At 55.1% G+C, this 6353-nt stretch overlaps 1 protein-coding gene across 11 annotated transcripts in view; it reads left to right on the top strand.

The window, feature by feature from the left end:
• Positions 1-965: 965 nt before the first annotated feature.
• Positions 966-6353, top strand: part of C4H1orf159 (chromosome 4 C1orf159 homolog) — a 37357-nt gene continuing 31969 nt past the window's right edge. For 3 of the 11 annotated variants that reach the window (XM_057499587.1, XM_057499589.1, XM_057499588.1), the window contains exon 1: positions 1972-2105. The gene's annotated coding sequence lies outside the window, so the exon portion shown is untranslated. Of the gene's footprint in view, positions 989-1971; positions 2106-2143; positions 2278-6353 lie in introns of those variants that run through there. The other 8 variants (XM_057499585.1, XM_036882616.2, XM_036882614.2 and 5 more) reach the window with 6 other exon arrangements.

Genomic DNA, 6353 nt, shown 5'->3' with positions numbered 1-6353 from the left:
AGAGAAGACACACACACCTGTCCCTCCTGTCCCCAATACTCTTGCTTGGAGAATATCCTCTCCTGCAAGACTGGTACTCTATTACCATTGAAAATTCTAGATATTCAAACTTGGGATGGACGTCCTGAGGTTGCATTCAAAAGGGGACAAGAACATCCAAGACTCTGGCGAAATGGACTGTCAGCACAGATGCCACTGGGAAGGAGGCACAGGGACATCCCAGAGCGAAGGTACTGGGGGCTGGGTGTGGGCAGGCACCAGCCACCCTCTGATACCTACCCCAGTACACCTGCAGCTCCTGACCTTAAACCAACCCTCACTCAGACTGCCCCCTCCCCAGCTCAGGGACATTGCCAAGGTCCCAACCCTTTCACTGACACACATAGGGTTCTGTTTGCTGAAAAGCTGTGAGTGCTGCAGGATGCACACAGCTGTTCTTTTTGTCTGGGAGAAGTGCAGAGGCAGAGCTTGAGATCACACAAGTGGAAGTTCCACCTGCCACCCTGTCATCCTGTTGGGAAAAGCTAGCTTAGGATGCCAGACAGTCTTGCCACCTAGACCCCATGGACTTTGGAACTGACTGGACGGAGCATTCACAGCCTCCCCACCATCCCTGAGTCCTCATGGCCCATGGGGTGGAGTTTTAGTGGGAAGAGTAACCAGTCCAACCAGCTTCACCAGCTCAAAGAGTCCCGAGGTCACACCCTCTGTTCCCACAGAAGAGGAAGTGTGGAGAGACCTGAAAAACCTGTATGAGAGTCCATGCTGATAGCAGTCTTCTCAGGAGCCTGCATACGGTGTGGTGCACTTCCTGGTCCAGCCAAGGTCACACATCTCTGTTCAGACTTCAGTAGTGGCTCTTGAGGAAAATCAGCCCCAGCCCAATGGCACTGAAAGCAGTCCCTCTTCATACATGATGACATCCCCTTGAGGCACTCCAGTCTTGTCTGCTGCTGCATTCTGTGGGACCAACTCCACCATCAGGAAGGTGTGAGGCTGACACGGAAAGGGCAGCAGCCCGTCCTACTCCATTTTCTCCAGAAGCTCCTCAGCACCACTCCCAGGGGCCAGCTCTGCAGGGCCGGAGAAGGCTTGAAAGGGCAGCTTTGGTGTGATCACACCTAGGGCTCTACTGTGTATCTGAAAGCTGCCTGAGGCCTTGAAGGTGGCAGAGCTGGGCTGCAAGGTAGCCCAAGAGCAATGGCCCTCTCTAGGGCTTCCCATCAAGACCCCCAAGGGAGAGCAAACATTTCAAAAGGCCTTGTCCCTGCCTAGCCCTCCACAGGGACCAAGGGCTGGACACCTGAGGCCTGGAGTAGGACGTCTAGATTTTACAGAAGGGAACTTACTTTCACTTCACAAAGCTTTTGCTTTTAATGGGTCAGTCGGTTTGCTCTTCAGTCGAATCCCAAAAGGCATGGCGGACGCTCCTATCCTGACCTGCGCCTAGAGCAGCCACACCTGCTCTCACTTTCGCTGGTAAACCCCAAGAGCAGCCGCGCCTGCGAGGCGCCCCAGCCACAGTTGGAGGTCTGACCCACCCAAACCCACAGCAGGTAAACGCCGTCGCCTCTGGGGCAGCCTGCTCTTCATTCAGGGCAGCCTGGGCTAAGGGGCAGGAGGGCCAAGTGGGCCGATACGCAGTCACCCCGCTTTCCCTTGGAGAGCGCGCGACGCGGACGCCCCCGCCCCGCAACAGCGCAGATGCCCCCCGCCTCTCACCAGCGGGATGCCCCACCCCTTCAGCGCGGACCCCCTCGCCTCCGCCCCCGTCCGCCAGCTGCCCAGAACGCGGCTTTACAGACGCCGCCACCTGCTGGCCCTCACTCGCCGGGTTTCCCGGTCTCCTAGCAACGCCAAAGTCGCCCGGTGCGCGAGGAATCCTGGGGAGCGCGAGCCTGCCATGGCGTCGCGATATCCTCCTGCCGGAATTCACCTGGCGTGGGCGGGCTCTCGCGGAGGCTGCTGGGAGTTGTAGTTTAGGGCTGGGAGACGCCCTCCCGGCACCCAGGCCTGAGGTGGCGTAGAGACTACAAGTCCCAGGAGTCATAGCGAGACAGCCTGGAGGGCGGGGGTTACGAAAGAGGAACCCTGAGGACGCCGGGGTGAGTGAGGGGCCGGCTGGGGGCGGGCTCGCGGGCGCCGGGGTCGGCAGTTGGGGCGCGGATGCCGAGCCGAATGGTCGCCGCGGCGGCGACGCGGATCGGGGTGCGGCGGCCGGGCTGAGGTCCAGGGACGGGCGCCTCGGGCCACCGAGCCTCTGCCGGTGTCGTGAGCGTAAGGAGCCGGCCCGTAACTGCGCGTGCGACCCCCGCCCGAGCCCGAGGCCCCAGGAGGCGCGCCCCCGCCTGCGGTGACGCCGGTTCGCCTGGGCCACAGCCGCCGCCCTGGAGGGCTGGTCTCGCGCCTTCGGTCCTTGTCTCCGCGAAATAGCTCGGGTTTGGTCGTAAGGCAGGTTTTCGAGGGGAGTGTTGTCACCGTAACAACTTAGCTGATGCTTTAGTTCAACTATGATTTAGCACCGGGTGGTTCGGACAACCCCCTGCAGCAGTGTCTCAAGGAATGGCATTTTGGCAAATGCACCTTCTTCCCCAAAGCTGTTTTGGTACTGAATTCTTAACTGCGTTGTCCCATTAAATTCGAAGGTCTGAGACTTCGCCCTGGTTTTGCTTTCCTGTTTTTCCCAGTGTTAGTGCAGTACGCGGGGAAGGCACACCCGGTCTCCGCGTCTGCGTGGTTTTAACCCTGGGGTGCCGGGAAGAGGCCCCGCCCAGGATTACTTGTCGCGCCTGTGGCTCCCGGCCACTGCGCTGTGGTCTGTTCAGCCAGGATCCCAAAGGGCGCATGTTTTTAAAAGCTTGGAGAAGGAAATAAATCTGGATTCTCCAGAAGGTTGTTTTCCTGGCATGGCACACCCCCATCCCCGCCCCTGCCTCCGAGTATTCCTCCCAAAAGCAGAGCAAACGGATGTTTTCGTAGGTGATCACCTGAGTGGACTGGTTCACAGCTACCTGAGGACCCCAAAGGCACCCCCCAGACCCCCCTGCACCACCCCTGCCCTTCAAGGTAAGCTGTGACTTAGTCACGGGAAGAGCGGCCTCTAGTCACCAGAGCCTCAGAATGCGCACCCCCGAGGCAGAGGACACTGTCCAGTGGTTTCTCAGCACACACAGCCCCACCGGTAGGCTCCAGGGTCCACACCCCTTCAGGTGCTGAGCCCACGGAGTGGTGGACAGCAGCACATTGGATGGAGTGCCCCCTTACATCCAGGCACACTTTGCAGCAGCATGTACTCTCATGCAAGATGGGATTTAGAGTGCGAAGATGTTCATAGGTCTCAGCAGTCCCCATTTTTCCTGAGAGCCGATTTCACCTTAGCTACCTCTACTTGATGAGAAGATGCCCAGCAGCCCCTTCACTGACAGGTGTGGTCCGGCTGGCCCTGCTGTGTTGTGTCCGCTGCTGAGGAATGGAAACGAGCGCTTGTGAACCCTAAAGCTGATGACTGCCATCCTAACTCCCCTCTCCAGCAACAGGCGTCTGGAAGGCTGAGGCGAGCTGCATGAGTGTTCACGTGGTCCACTGGCGCCTGGCATGTCACCCAGGCAAAGCTTGCTGCTGGAGAGGCTGTTTACATGGTGTCCGGCCAGCACCTAACCCCTTATTGTCTGACACACACAATTCCATCCCGTTACCTTGTTGTGTTAACTTGGTTAGAATCACGGTGACCTGGAGGCATTATTTCTTAACTGAAACCAGTTCTAAGGATGGCATTTTGGCAAATGCAACTTCTCCCCCAAAGCTATTTGGGACTGAATTCTTAACTGCATTGTCCCATTAAATTCGAAGGTGTGAGACTTTGCCCTGGTTTTGGTTTCTCGTTTTGGTATAAGAAGAAGAGTTGTGAACAAACATACACAGTACAATTAAGTTCTCACCAGATTTTCATTACCTGTTAGAATTTTTTACCCAATTATTTGGCTTTTTGGCTTTAGTAAGATTTTCAAAGTAGAAGAGGAATTGCATTTATTCATTTGGTTATTGAGGTATAATTTTCATACACTAAAGTGTGCAAGTACAGTTTGACCAGTCTTGACAGATCCAGCTGTGTAAGCTGCACACTTAATGATAGCAAACGTTTCTGTCATTCCTGAAGGGTCCTTGTGTTGTGAGCTGAATGTTTTTTTTCTCCCAAATCCATACATGGAAGCCCTCCCCACAGCGTGGTGGTACTGGGGGGCCTTTGGGGATGAATGGGGTTAGTTGCAGTCCTGTCAGTGGGCCCCACAGTGGGATTAGTGCTCTTGTAAGGAGAGGGAGAGGAAAGGCTATGAGGCCAGTGAGAAGGTGCCTGCCGTCCAGGAAGGGTCCTCGGCCGACACTGAACCCCCAGGCAGCTTGGCGTTCATCTCTGCTCCTCGGTTTTGCTAGCTCAGCACTGCTCCTGGGGATGTGCCACGGCACATGCACCTGTCCTGTGATGGCACTTGGGTGGGTCTCTCGGGTTTGGCTGGCTGTGGCTGAGAGGTCATACACGTTCTTGTACATGTTTTCTGTGGGTGTGTTTTCATTTCTCTTGGGACAGTACCTTGCAGAGCAGCTGTCCTGCCGGCTTAATGGGCAGTGCAGTGCTTCTTGGCAGTTTGCACTTCCTTGCGGTTACCGATGAGCACCTTTCCCTCTCCTTGTTACCTGCTCATCACTCTCAAGTGTATGTTTTGCCTTTTTTTTCATTACGAAGTTAGGAAAGTCCTTTCTATCTCTGGATTCAAGGCTTGTCAGATAACATAAATTATGAATTGTATCTCCTACTCTTTGACTTGTCTATTCATTTTATTAATGTTGTAATCTTAAAAATTAGCTTAAAAAATTTGGAGTAGTTGTAGATTTACAGACCAGTTTTCACCAGTGTCAGCATCTCACACAACCACTGCACGCTTGTTGAAACTAAGCCAGCAGTGCCCTGTCACTGTTACACCCAGACATCAGATGTGTGTTTCCCCGGCGTCCTCTTTCTGCCCCGGCCCCCACCCAGGGTCCCACAGGGCATTGAGGCTCACATGTCCTTTGTCCCCTCTGGGCTGTGATGGTGTCTCGGACTCTCCTATTTTCCATGCCCTTAGCAGTCTTGAGGCAGATGCTCACATGCTTTGTAGAGTGTCTCTGCTTTGGGGTTCGTCTGATGTATTTTCTCCTGGTTAGACTGGGGTCGTGGGTTTTTGCAGACAATGCCCCAGAGGTGAGGTCACAGCGGGGCAGGGCACCTGGGGTCGGCACGGTCACGGCGTGTGGACCTGCCGCCTGGCGCAGCTGGTGGCCACGGGGCATCTCCTGTGCCCTCTTGTCCTGTGCCCCGGACCGTGGCCCCACTCATCCAGGCAGCACCCCCCGGGCACTGACCTATGCTCCGCCTCCCTCTGTGTGGCTGGGGATCCCGAAGGGCTCTCTCCGACTGCCCAGTGTCGCTGGCCAGGCCCTCGCCTCTGTGGCTAGGGTGTCTGGACACTGCCGTAACTGCTGGTGATCCGGCACCATGCTGTTTGTTTTGCTGCCCATGTCCCAGCCTTGGCCATGGGGAGCACTTTCATTTGCTGTGGTGTCCCTGTGAGGGGTCCCCACCCTGTTGTTTGGGGGCTCTTCCTTGCCTCCTGCACTGCCAGGTGCTCCAGGCTCATCCTCTGGTGCCCCTGCCTCAGCCCTGGACTCGGCTGCAGCTTCTCTGCAGGCTCTGGTTTCTTCCATTGCAGGAGGTGTTTAGAAACCCGCATCAGGGTGCTGGGTGTGCACACTGCTGCTGGGGTGTCACTGCCCCTGGCCCCTGCGTGGACAGAGCTTGGTACATGTGCGTGTGTTCATCGTTGGTGTATCTGTGACCTAGAGTCTGTAACATCGTTGTCTGTAACCTTCCCACTCTCGCAGTGAGACCCTGGCTCCCAGGACCTGCCACCCATTGTCTTATTTGTCCAGCCCTAGTGTACACAGAGGGCAGCCTCAGAGTTGTTTACCCATAGCACCACCCCACCCCACCCATGACAAACAAAACTCAGATTTACCAGCTAGAGTAGTGTTTATATTTGGTTTCTTTTATCTTTCGCTTTACAGTTTCTAATCAGAACACCATTTTCCAAAGGTACTGAGGTCATCTCCCATCCCCTCTGTGTTGATGTACGTTTTGTAAGATTCCATCCTGAGATCCCTGACATTCTGGTTGATGATGTTGATTTTTTTAGCATACGTTACAAAATGTGATATACTGCAGTACATAGTCCTTTGGGTTTTGACAAATGCATAGTCTTATATCCACCATAATGATGTATTTTGATGAGCAGTTTTTAATATATTGATGAAGTTCA

This window comes from Manis pentadactyla, chromosome 4 (assembly GCF_030020395.1).
Source record: "Manis pentadactyla isolate mManPen7 chromosome 4, mManPen7.hap1, whole genome shotgun sequence".
Classification (NCBI taxonomy): Eukaryota; Metazoa; Chordata; class Mammalia; order Pholidota; family Manidae; genus Manis; species Manis pentadactyla.
This window is presented reverse-complemented; position numbering and strand designations above follow the sequence as displayed.